The sequence below is a fragment of the Lissotriton helveticus genome, chromosome 7 (assembly GCF_964261635.1).
Source record: "Lissotriton helveticus chromosome 7, aLisHel1.1, whole genome shotgun sequence".
Taxonomy (NCBI): domain Eukaryota; kingdom Metazoa; phylum Chordata; class Amphibia; order Caudata; family Salamandridae; genus Lissotriton; species Lissotriton helveticus.
Window position 1 is genome coordinate 563,152,229 of NC_136068.1, and position 9,866 is coordinate 563,162,094.

The 9,866-nt window shown below is 43.0% G+C and overlaps 1 pseudogene across 1 annotated transcript; it reads right to left on the minus strand.

Annotated features, from left to right (window-relative positions):
- Window positions 1–6,946: 6,946 nt before the first annotated feature.
- Window positions 6,947–9,377, minus strand: LOC144768750 (uncharacterized; annotated as a pseudogene). The gene has a single exon (XR_013598623.1). The product of XR_013598623.1 is annotated as an uncharacterized LOC144768750 (transcript).
- Window positions 9,378–9,866: the final 489 nt, after the last annotated feature.

Here is a 9,866-nt window from a genome sequence, read left to right on the forward strand (position 1 = left end):
TTGTAGCTATTTAACATCCTAGCTATCCATTGCTGCAGAGTAGGAGGATCTCTATCCCTCCATGCGGTAGCAATACATAAGCGAAGAACTGCCATGGCTATAAACAAGAAGTATTCATTATTAGGCTGAGATACCCCATTTGAAACCCCTAACATTATCAGCTCTGGTGTTATCTTAATTTCTAACTTCAAGGACCTGTCCAGGAATACCTCGATGGCTCTTAGCAAGGGAGACAGATTAGGGCACGTAGCAAACATATGCACTATGTCCCCTTCTATACTATCGCAGCGTGGGCATGTTATCCCCTGTGTGCCCCCCCATTGTGCAATTCTAGCCGGCGTGTAATACAGCATATACAAGGTTTTAAAATGCTGAGCTTGTAGCGCTGAAGAGCGGAGAATCTCCTGTCCTAGCCGGAGTGACTTTCCGAACAACCCCTCGGGTACCCCTGATCTGGACTTCCATTTTAGTCCAAATTTCTCTCGATCGTCCTCTCTCTTCAGAATAAGTTCCGTGTACAGTTTCTTGATTGTAAATCCATGTCCCTCCTCAATAATCTTCAGTATTGAATTGATCTCAAACCCTCGGGCACCTCCTGTTTTACTAGATAGCAAACTTCTTGCCTGCAGATACTTAAAAAAGCTCTTGTAGTTCTGAAAATTGGCGCATTCCTGCCGGCCCTATCAAGTCTCCCAGCTTATTTACACCTAGTCTACCCCACTCCAGAAATGTTGTATCCGCAAATATTTCCTGTGGTAATGTGGTATTTTGGATTAGTCTAGTATGTGAGTTGAATCTTCCCATGCCAAAACTCTTTTTAAACGCATTCCAAATCCGATAAGCAGCATCCACAGTTTTAAATCTTGTTTTTTTAAAGTAGCTCGGTTCTGTAAACTTCAAGAAGACATTCTCCGTTTCCCCTCCTAAAACCAATCCATAGATTTCTGTGGACCCAGTGTGTTCCACTACTTCCATTTCTGCCCCTCCCAATAAACTTGTCATCTGTTGTAGTGCCGCTGCCCAGTAGTATAGCTTTAGGTCCGGCATTGCCCATCCCCCCTATCCCTTGGCAGTGACATATATCTCAATGCTCTTCTCGTTTTGCCTTGTGACCAAATAAAGCGATTGAACATTTGCTCTATTGTGGCAAACCATAAAGAATTAAAAAAAGAGAGGAATTGTTCTGAATAAATACAAACATTTTGGCAAGAGATTCATTTTAATGCAATTCACTCTCCCTACTATAGACATATGCAGATTATTCACTCTGTCAAGATCCCCCTTTGATTTCTTTATTACCGGGCTTATATTTATTTCTACCAACCTATCAAGGTCAGCTGTGATTGTCGCTTTTGTGACTGAATTCTGGACGGACGCTGCTTACGGCCCGGACCTAGTTAAAGCCACTCCCCCTGGTTACCTTATTTTTACGAGAGACCGGCCACTGAGGAAAGGTGGAGGTCTGGTAGTTATTTATCATGACTCTCTTAACGCTCTCTTTCACCCATTAATTGTGGACGGCTGTGAAGCGGTAGCTTTTAACTTTACTTTAGGCAACCATCATTCATTTAATGGATGCTTAGTTTATAGACCCCCTGGTTTTAAAACCATCTTCCTGAATTCTGTAGGTAGTATTCTGGAGGAGGGACTGTGCTCCAAGGACTTTACGGTCTTGGGAGATTTTAACTTCCATTTAGAAAACCCTACGGATGCAGACACCAATGCTCTTATTGACCTGATGGATGGGGCCGAGCTTAAACAACTGGTTAGTGGTCCTACACACAAGGCCGGCCATACCCTGGACGGGATTTTCTCGAACCACCCCACTCTGGCCTTTACAAAATCTTTACCACTCACCTGGTCGGATCACAGAGTGCTGCTATTTGTCATCTCTGTGCCTAAATCCCAAAGTGGGGGGTGCCCATCTAAAACAGCCAGGGTATGTAGGGCCTGGAATAAAATTGAGGGTAGCGCATTGGAAGACTATTTCCTTTCCACAAAGGAGCCCCTTTCATTAGAGGTGGAAGCGGCAGCGCTCGCCCACACTAGTTGGATTGATAAAGCGTGCAATTTCCTCGCCCCACCCAAACTACGCCTCCTGACCAGAGCACGGCCTTCAGCGCCGTGGTTCTCGGAGGAACTAAGAAACCACAAGTTGGAATGTAAAAAATTGGAAAGGGTCTGGCGGAAGGATTATAGGGAAAGTGACAGAAGTCGTCTGAAACAAAGTCTCCTAACATATAAAAAAAATGGTGGGGAAGGCAAAACAGGAGTTCTATACCAACCGTATAAACTTGGCTAAGGACTCGGCGAAGGAACTGTTTACGACGGTGGCAGCTTTGGCTGATCCGGCCCCCGCGGCCATTCCCGCAAATTCTGAATTATGTGAAGATCTTGCCAGATTCTTTCAAAGTAAGGTGGAGACGATTTTCAAAGCCTTCTCTAAACAGGAGAGATTGAATAGCCAGGTGGCCTCCCCGGAAATTGGTATGCAGTCATCCTCAGGACATAACCTTGATAGCTTTTCGCGGGTAAATGGCGAAGAAATTAGGCGACTATTGTTAGCAGCAAACTCAGGTGCCCCGTCAGACCCATGCCCGGTGGCTGTGATGAAAATGGCCCCAGATTCGATAGTTTCATCGCTGGTGACCATTTTCAACATGATGCTTGGGACAGGAGGTTTTCCAGCTTGTTGGAAACAAGCTTCAATTTTGCCACTACTAAAGAAACCTAACCTTGATATTAGGGACCCAAATAGCTATCGCCCAATAGCAAGGCTCCCATTACCAGCTAAATTAATAGAAAAGGCGCTGAACGCTCAACTAAGCTCCTTCCTGGCTGCTACTCAATCTTTGGACCCCTCTTAACATGGTTTTAGACCTTACCATAGTACGGAATCCGCCCTCATTAAAACAACTGAGGAGATCAGAGCGGTGGCCGATGCGGGAGGGAGGGCAGCCCTGGTGCTGCTGGACCTCTCCGCGGCCTTCGATACGGTCCACCATGGGATTCTACTTGACCGTTTGAAGGCCCGCGGAGTTCAAGGGAAAGCGCTTGATGCACTTAAAGCCTTCCTGTCTGGCAGAGTAAAGAAGGTGGCCTTGGGAGACTACGAGTGAAAACCCTTTATTCTGCCCTGCGGAGTGCCTCAGGGCTCGTCCCTGAGCCCTACGTTGTTTAACGTTTACGTTAGCTCACTGGCGCCAGTAATTCGGGCACAAGGGTTTGATCTCACATCTTATGCGGACGACACCTAGATTGTGGTGTCGGTATTACCAGGGAGGGAAGAAGAAGCAGCTAGAAATTTCCAGGAGTGTATGCTGGCGGTTGGGAACTGGATGGCAGTTAACTGCCTTAAACTGAACTCAGCTAAAACCGAAGTTATAGTGTTTGGTTCAAACACCAACTTCTGGAGCCCAAGCTGGTGGCCAGACCAGATGGGCAATGCCCCACCCCAGTAGCGAAGGTGAAAAATCTAGGGGTGTTGATCGACGATCAACTTACCTTTCGTCCTCAGGTCAGTGCTTTATCTTCTTCGGTGGCCTACCTGCTTAAATCCATTCGCAAGATCCTTCCATTCATTCCCGATAGCAACAGGAAAACAGTGGTCACAACGCTGGTTATGGCAAAGTTGGATTATTGCAATGGTTTATTCCTTGGTGCCCAACAGGGGGTACTTAACAAATTGCAGGTACTCCAAAATGCGGCGGCAAGGCTATTTTGGGGATCCCTAAATTTGTCTCCGTGTCTCAGGAGCTGGTCAAGTTGCACTGGCTTCCAATGCGAAAGAGAATTCTTTTCAAAGCCCTATGCCTAGTTTTTAAGTCCTTACAAGGCAAGGGACCTTTATTCTTTCGGTGACACTTTTGTTGGTACCGTCCGACGAGAAATCTTAGATCAGCCGACTTGGGGTTGATTGTGATGCCTCGTTTTAAGAGGACATGGTGGGGAAGCAGAAGCTTTGTGCTGGGCGCAGCCAGAGCTTGGAATGCCTTGCCCCACGCTCTCAGAAAACTGACGGACCTCATGGTCTTTAGAAGAGCATTAAAGACATGGTTGTTTACCATCTGATTCCCTAACCTGCCTCTATCTCAGGAGTAACACTTAGCGCTAGGACACCTACGGGTAACAGAGCGCTATACAAATGCCAAAAATAAATAAATAAATAAATAACATAAATACCCCCTCAGATACCACCCTTGAATCCATGCAAACTGCTTGTGCATTTTTTATAATTTGTGTTTTGGCCTTATTAAGAGCATACCCTGCTACCCGTCCAAATTGTTCTGCTTCTACCTCTATTGCCCGGATGGCCTCCGTTGGTGCGGGCGTGATCACTGCCACGTCGTCGGCATATGCAAGGACTTTACATAGCCCTACCTTAGTTGTCAAAGGCTGTATTTGATTATTTTGTTCTAGTTTGTGAATCAGTGGGTCTATATACAAGGCGAATAATAACGGTGAACACGGACCGCCCTGCCTAGTGCCTCGAGAAATTTTGATGGGAGCAGAGCGGTCCGTGTTCACCCTTATGCACGCAGTTGGGTCCCTATATAATGACTGGACGGCTCTCACAACGCTTTCCCCACACCCTGCCTTCCTCAGTATTGCCCACAGAAACTCCCATGATTCCCATGATGCCATTGGTCCCCCAGCACCGCCTTGTAGATCCCCCTGTGCACCCCCTTGTAGATCCCCCTGTGCATCAAATAGAGTGATTACCTTTCTAATATGCTGTGTGGTGCCCCTGTGTGGGATAAACCCGTGTTGATTACTGTTCACCAGACCATCTATAACCCTGGATAGTCTTGTAGCCAATGCTTTTGAAAATATCTTGACGTCTGCGTTTATTAAGGTTATTGGGCGCTATGACCCTGGCTCAGATGGTGGTTTCCCTTTTTTAAGTAATATATTAATATCTGCCCCCACCCAACTGGGTGGTATCGAAGACCCTCTCTGCGCCTCAATAATTGTCCTGATTAAATCCAATTTTATTGCCTCAAAAAATATTTTATAAAATTCCCCTGGAATCTGGTCTCATATTTCACTAATGTACTTGAGCAACAGGAAAAACCAGTCCCTCTTCACAAATAAGACTCTAGGGTTAAACTAAAAATCCCAATCACAAAGGTTTAAGGAGGAAAAAACAACGCTGCGTTCATCTGAGAAAGCAATATCGGAGGTACACTACTAATTCCACACAGAAAAACTAAAATAAATAAATGAACTTGAAAAAATGGCGCGCAGAATACACTTGCACTCACGTTTGTAAGCGCCAGCAATGCCGGACTGAGTCAGGCACCTTTGCAGTTTATCCGCATCTATTTGTTCATTTTAGGAATGGATGGGTCAGAAACTCGAGGACAAAGAGAGATGAGAGGTGATATCGAGGGAAGTGGTCAGAGAAGGGGAAAATGGAATTAGAATGAGAAAAAAAGACAAAAAAGGAAGGAGCACGGAGTCAGCAGGGAGTGGGAAAGGGGTGGAAAGCCTTGCAGAAAAGAAACAAGTGGGAGGGTTGGGGGAGTGCAGCCGAGAGCACACACAGCGTTTCCCTTGCGAGAGCGAGCAAGGGCACCATCTGTTTGAAAGTTAATTACAAACAGATGGTTTCAAAGCTCGTTCCAGCAAGGGAATTGCCAAATGTGCACACGTTGCCACTGAAAGCAATGCAATGCGTGCACGATTTTGGTCTCAAAAGCGATTCGATTCAAAGAGGTCCCCTCCTATGCAGCGCAAGACCTAAAAAGTGCTCTTTCTGAACCAAGACCTACCTTCTTGCCAAATTTGGAGTCATTTCGGTCAGCGGTTCGGGCTGTAGCTATGTCTAAAGTTACCAATAGAAATTAACATGGGAAAAACAAGTTTTGGGACCCCCCCTTTTTCTCAGCCACGCAGACCGTAGCTGGCCACTTTTTTTGAAAATTTCACGAAGATTCATCAACCGGCACCAAAGTTATTGGGGGAAAAAAAAAACGCTTTTCCTATGGAAACTAGGTCCCAACTATAACTACCTACTGGCGACTGCCAGTAGGTAATATATATATTTATTTAAGAAAGGATTACACAGGGCTTGGTTAGATCAATTACGTAAAATGTTTTTTTTGCTTAGCTACCTAAATATGCTTGAAAAGTCTGTGTTCTATCCCTCCTTAGACATTCAAGGAACTTGCTCAGCTGTTGACTGAGTTAGTATGAGCAAGCAAGCGTTGCAGGGTTAGTAAGATAGGGAACTGGCATTCCCAGACCTAGAATTGTATTACCTGGCTAGTCAACTCCAGCATGCTGCAAAATGGTGCGCCAAAGAAGCCAGCTGGGAGAAGAGATTAATACAGGGTTCCATTGGGAATGAATCTTTGCCGATGTTATTGATAAGAGGCGATGTTGGCCAAGCCCCAAATAGTAACACATTGGTTACAGAGCGAACACTCAGAGTAGATATATAGAATTGACATGTGCAGGAATAGTCCACAGCAGAGTAAATGTCCTTATAACTGTCAAGAGAGACTCTAAGGTGGGTACAGACATACTTGATTGGGGGTTAAGTTAAATAATCTGATCATGCAAAATGATAAAGTAACCTCTTGAACACTTGTTCTGCTGTTATATCCATGTTATGAATCATAGCATTTCAGAGTGGGGATGAACTATTGGGAAAGTGCCTAGTGATACAAATCTGTAGTATAAATAAGACATATTATCCTTCTACTGGAGCACAGTACAATGCACATTTTATCCGTGACAAATTACAGTTTGCATCTATGTTTCTTATATTGTAAGAATTGATATGCAACAGTGTTCAGTTTCTTGCTCAGTGTTTTTTTTAATTGTACCACTTGGGATGCATCCCTGAACTTGGTAGTTTTAAAAACAATAAAAAGTGGTGCATACATTTCATAGAAATGAAGAGTGCAGAGAACTTTTTTTTCTACATCATATTCATTAATTATTTTCACTTTTTCTCTCATATGTCACTTTAGCAAACAAAATATATCCAAGCCTGAAAGCAACGGAGGAGTTGAGTGTGCTTGACATTGGTTTGTGGTAAACATTTACATTGAGAAATGGTCCTTAACACCAACCATGTTGTGCCAGTTTGATGATGGAAGGATAATTAGGCTTGTTATTTTTGTACTACACCTATTGTAAATGTACACCTTTTGATGTACTGTAGTGCACAATAAGGTGTTCTTTCAGCAGCGGTTTCCTACATTTAGTGCTCTTATGCTTTTACCTCCTTGTAGATAAATAGGTAAAGATTCTGACTGAAGCTTTTAGCATACTTTTTTTACCATACTTTTTTCTCTGACAGTTCTTATCCATTATTTCGTAAAGCATAAGGTCGCCCTTCTCACTGAAGCTCTTCTCATATTTTGTGCATTGAAGAGGCTTTCTTTTAACTAAAAAGTGGCTTTTCCATGGCCAGAAAAGGACAATTTCTCAAAAAAAAAAATTCACATTCAGGAGGTTAATAAAGCTCCTCTCCATTATGTGTTTTCACATGTATAAATCACACAAGTTCTCACCTGTGCGAGTCCTCTAATGGATAAAAAGTTAAGATGTGAATGAAGCTTTTTCTACAATCATAAGGATTCTCACCAATATGCCTTCTCATGAATATTAGGATATCTCGTCTAAATGACTCTCAACACACATTCAGTACATGGATGACCTCTCACCAACGTGTGTTCTTTCATGCCTGTTAAGTGAGGACTTCACAAAAAAGCTTTTCCCACATTTAGTACATTGGTAGGGTTTCTCACCAGCATGCATTCTCATGTGAGTCACATACGCTCCACGATTGAAGCTTCTCCTACACTCAGTGCAATCAAAAGGTTTTACACCTGCATGAGTCTTCTTATGAGTAAGAAGATAGGTCTTGCAACTGAAGCTTTTTCCACAGTCATGGCAATCATAAGGTTTCTCACCAGTATGTGTCTTCTCATGAATACTAAGCTGTACCTTTCTAATGAAGCTCATCTCGCATTCAGTGCACTGATAAGGTCTCTCACCAGTATGTGTTTTTTCATGCAGTTTGCGTGAGGACACATGACTAAATCCCTTGCCACATATACAGCAAAGATAAGGTTTCTCACCAGTATGTGTTCTCACGTGTAATTTAAGAGAGGCCTTGCTAACAAAGCTTTTCTCACATTCAATGCAGTCAAAAGGTTTTTCACCTGTATGTGTCCGCTCATGAACACGAAGCTCATCTCTCTTCCTGAAACATTTACCACATTCACTGCAGGAGTTAGGTTTCTCACCTGTATGACTCATTTTATGGCTTGCAAGGGATAACCAATGCCTGAAGCCCTTACCACATTTGGTGCAATAGTATGGTTTCTCCCCAGTATGTGTTCTCTCGTGAATAAGAAGGGAGCCTTTCATATTGAACCGTTTCCCACATTCAGTGCATGGATATGGTTTCTCTCCTGTATGTGTTCTGACATGGCTAGAAAGATAGCCTTTAGCAGTGAAACGTTTCCCACATTCAGTACACTGATACGGTCTTTCACCTGTATGGGTTCTATTGTGGTAGAGAAGGCCTTTTTTCCAACTGAAACATTTCCCACATGTAGGGCACTGATGAGGTTTCTCACCGGTATGTGTTCTTTCATGATCAGTAAGACATTGTTTCCGTATGAAAGTTTTCCCACATTCTGTGCAGTGATAGGGTTTCTCACCCGTATGGATTCTTTCATGGATTGTAAGATACCCTTTCCGACTGAAGCTTTTTCTACATTCTGTGCAGTGATAAAGTTTCTCTCCCGTATGTGTTCTTTCATGAGAAGTAAGAGATCCTCTAACTCTGAAGCTTAATCCACATTCAGTGCATTGATGAGGTTTCTCACCCGTATGCGTTCTTTCATGGCGAGTAAGAGATCCTTTGTGACTGAAGCTTAATCCACATTCAGTGCACTGATAAGGTTTCTCACCTGTATGCGTTCTTTCATGGCTGGTAAGAGATCCTTTCCGACTGAAGCTTAATCCACATTCAATGCACTGATGAGCTTTCTCACCAGTATGCATTTTATCACGGAGAGTAAGAGATCCGTTATGACTGAAACATTTCCGATATTCTGTGCACTGATGTGCTTTATCACCTGCATGTGTTCTTTCATGCTCAATTAGAAGTTGTTTTCCACTAAAGTTTTTCCCACATTCTGGGCACTGATAAGGATCTTCACCTGCATTAAGTGTGAAGATTCAGGTCTATTAAATGAGGACATGTTAACAAAACATTTTCCACCTTTAGCACATTGATAAGGGTTTTCACCAGTATGTGTTCTTCTGCTGATATTAAGGTATCCTTTATGAATGAAGCTTTCCCCACATTTAGTACACTGATAGGGGTTCGCGCTCAAATTCTTTTTTTTTCCAAGTTAGAAGTGAAAACGTGTGACAATCTTTTTACACATCCTCTGCACTCATTATGTTTCCCACCTGCAGGTGTTCTGTCATCGGGAAAAAACAACCACTTTTCTTACTGAAACCCTTCCCACATCCAGTGCACTTATAAAGTACCATGTCCATATCTGTTCTTCAATAACTGTTTTCTTGCTTAAGTCACGTTTGCTACACAGTTAAAACAGCTCACCCATAAATCATTTAACCAAAGGTTTTCTTATCAACTATTTTCCATTACGTTATCTCCAACATAAACCATCTTCTGGTCTTCTTAGTATTCTGAAACTCACTTATATAGTTTCTTTACTACTGAGGCTCATAATATTTGAATTAGAACCATCTCACTAAAAATTAGTTTCTCTTACGGCTTTTGCCTTTGTCCTTAATTCCTGATTACTTTTACCACTGATGCCCATCAAGAATTTATTTCTTCATACATCATTACTTAATTTGCCAGA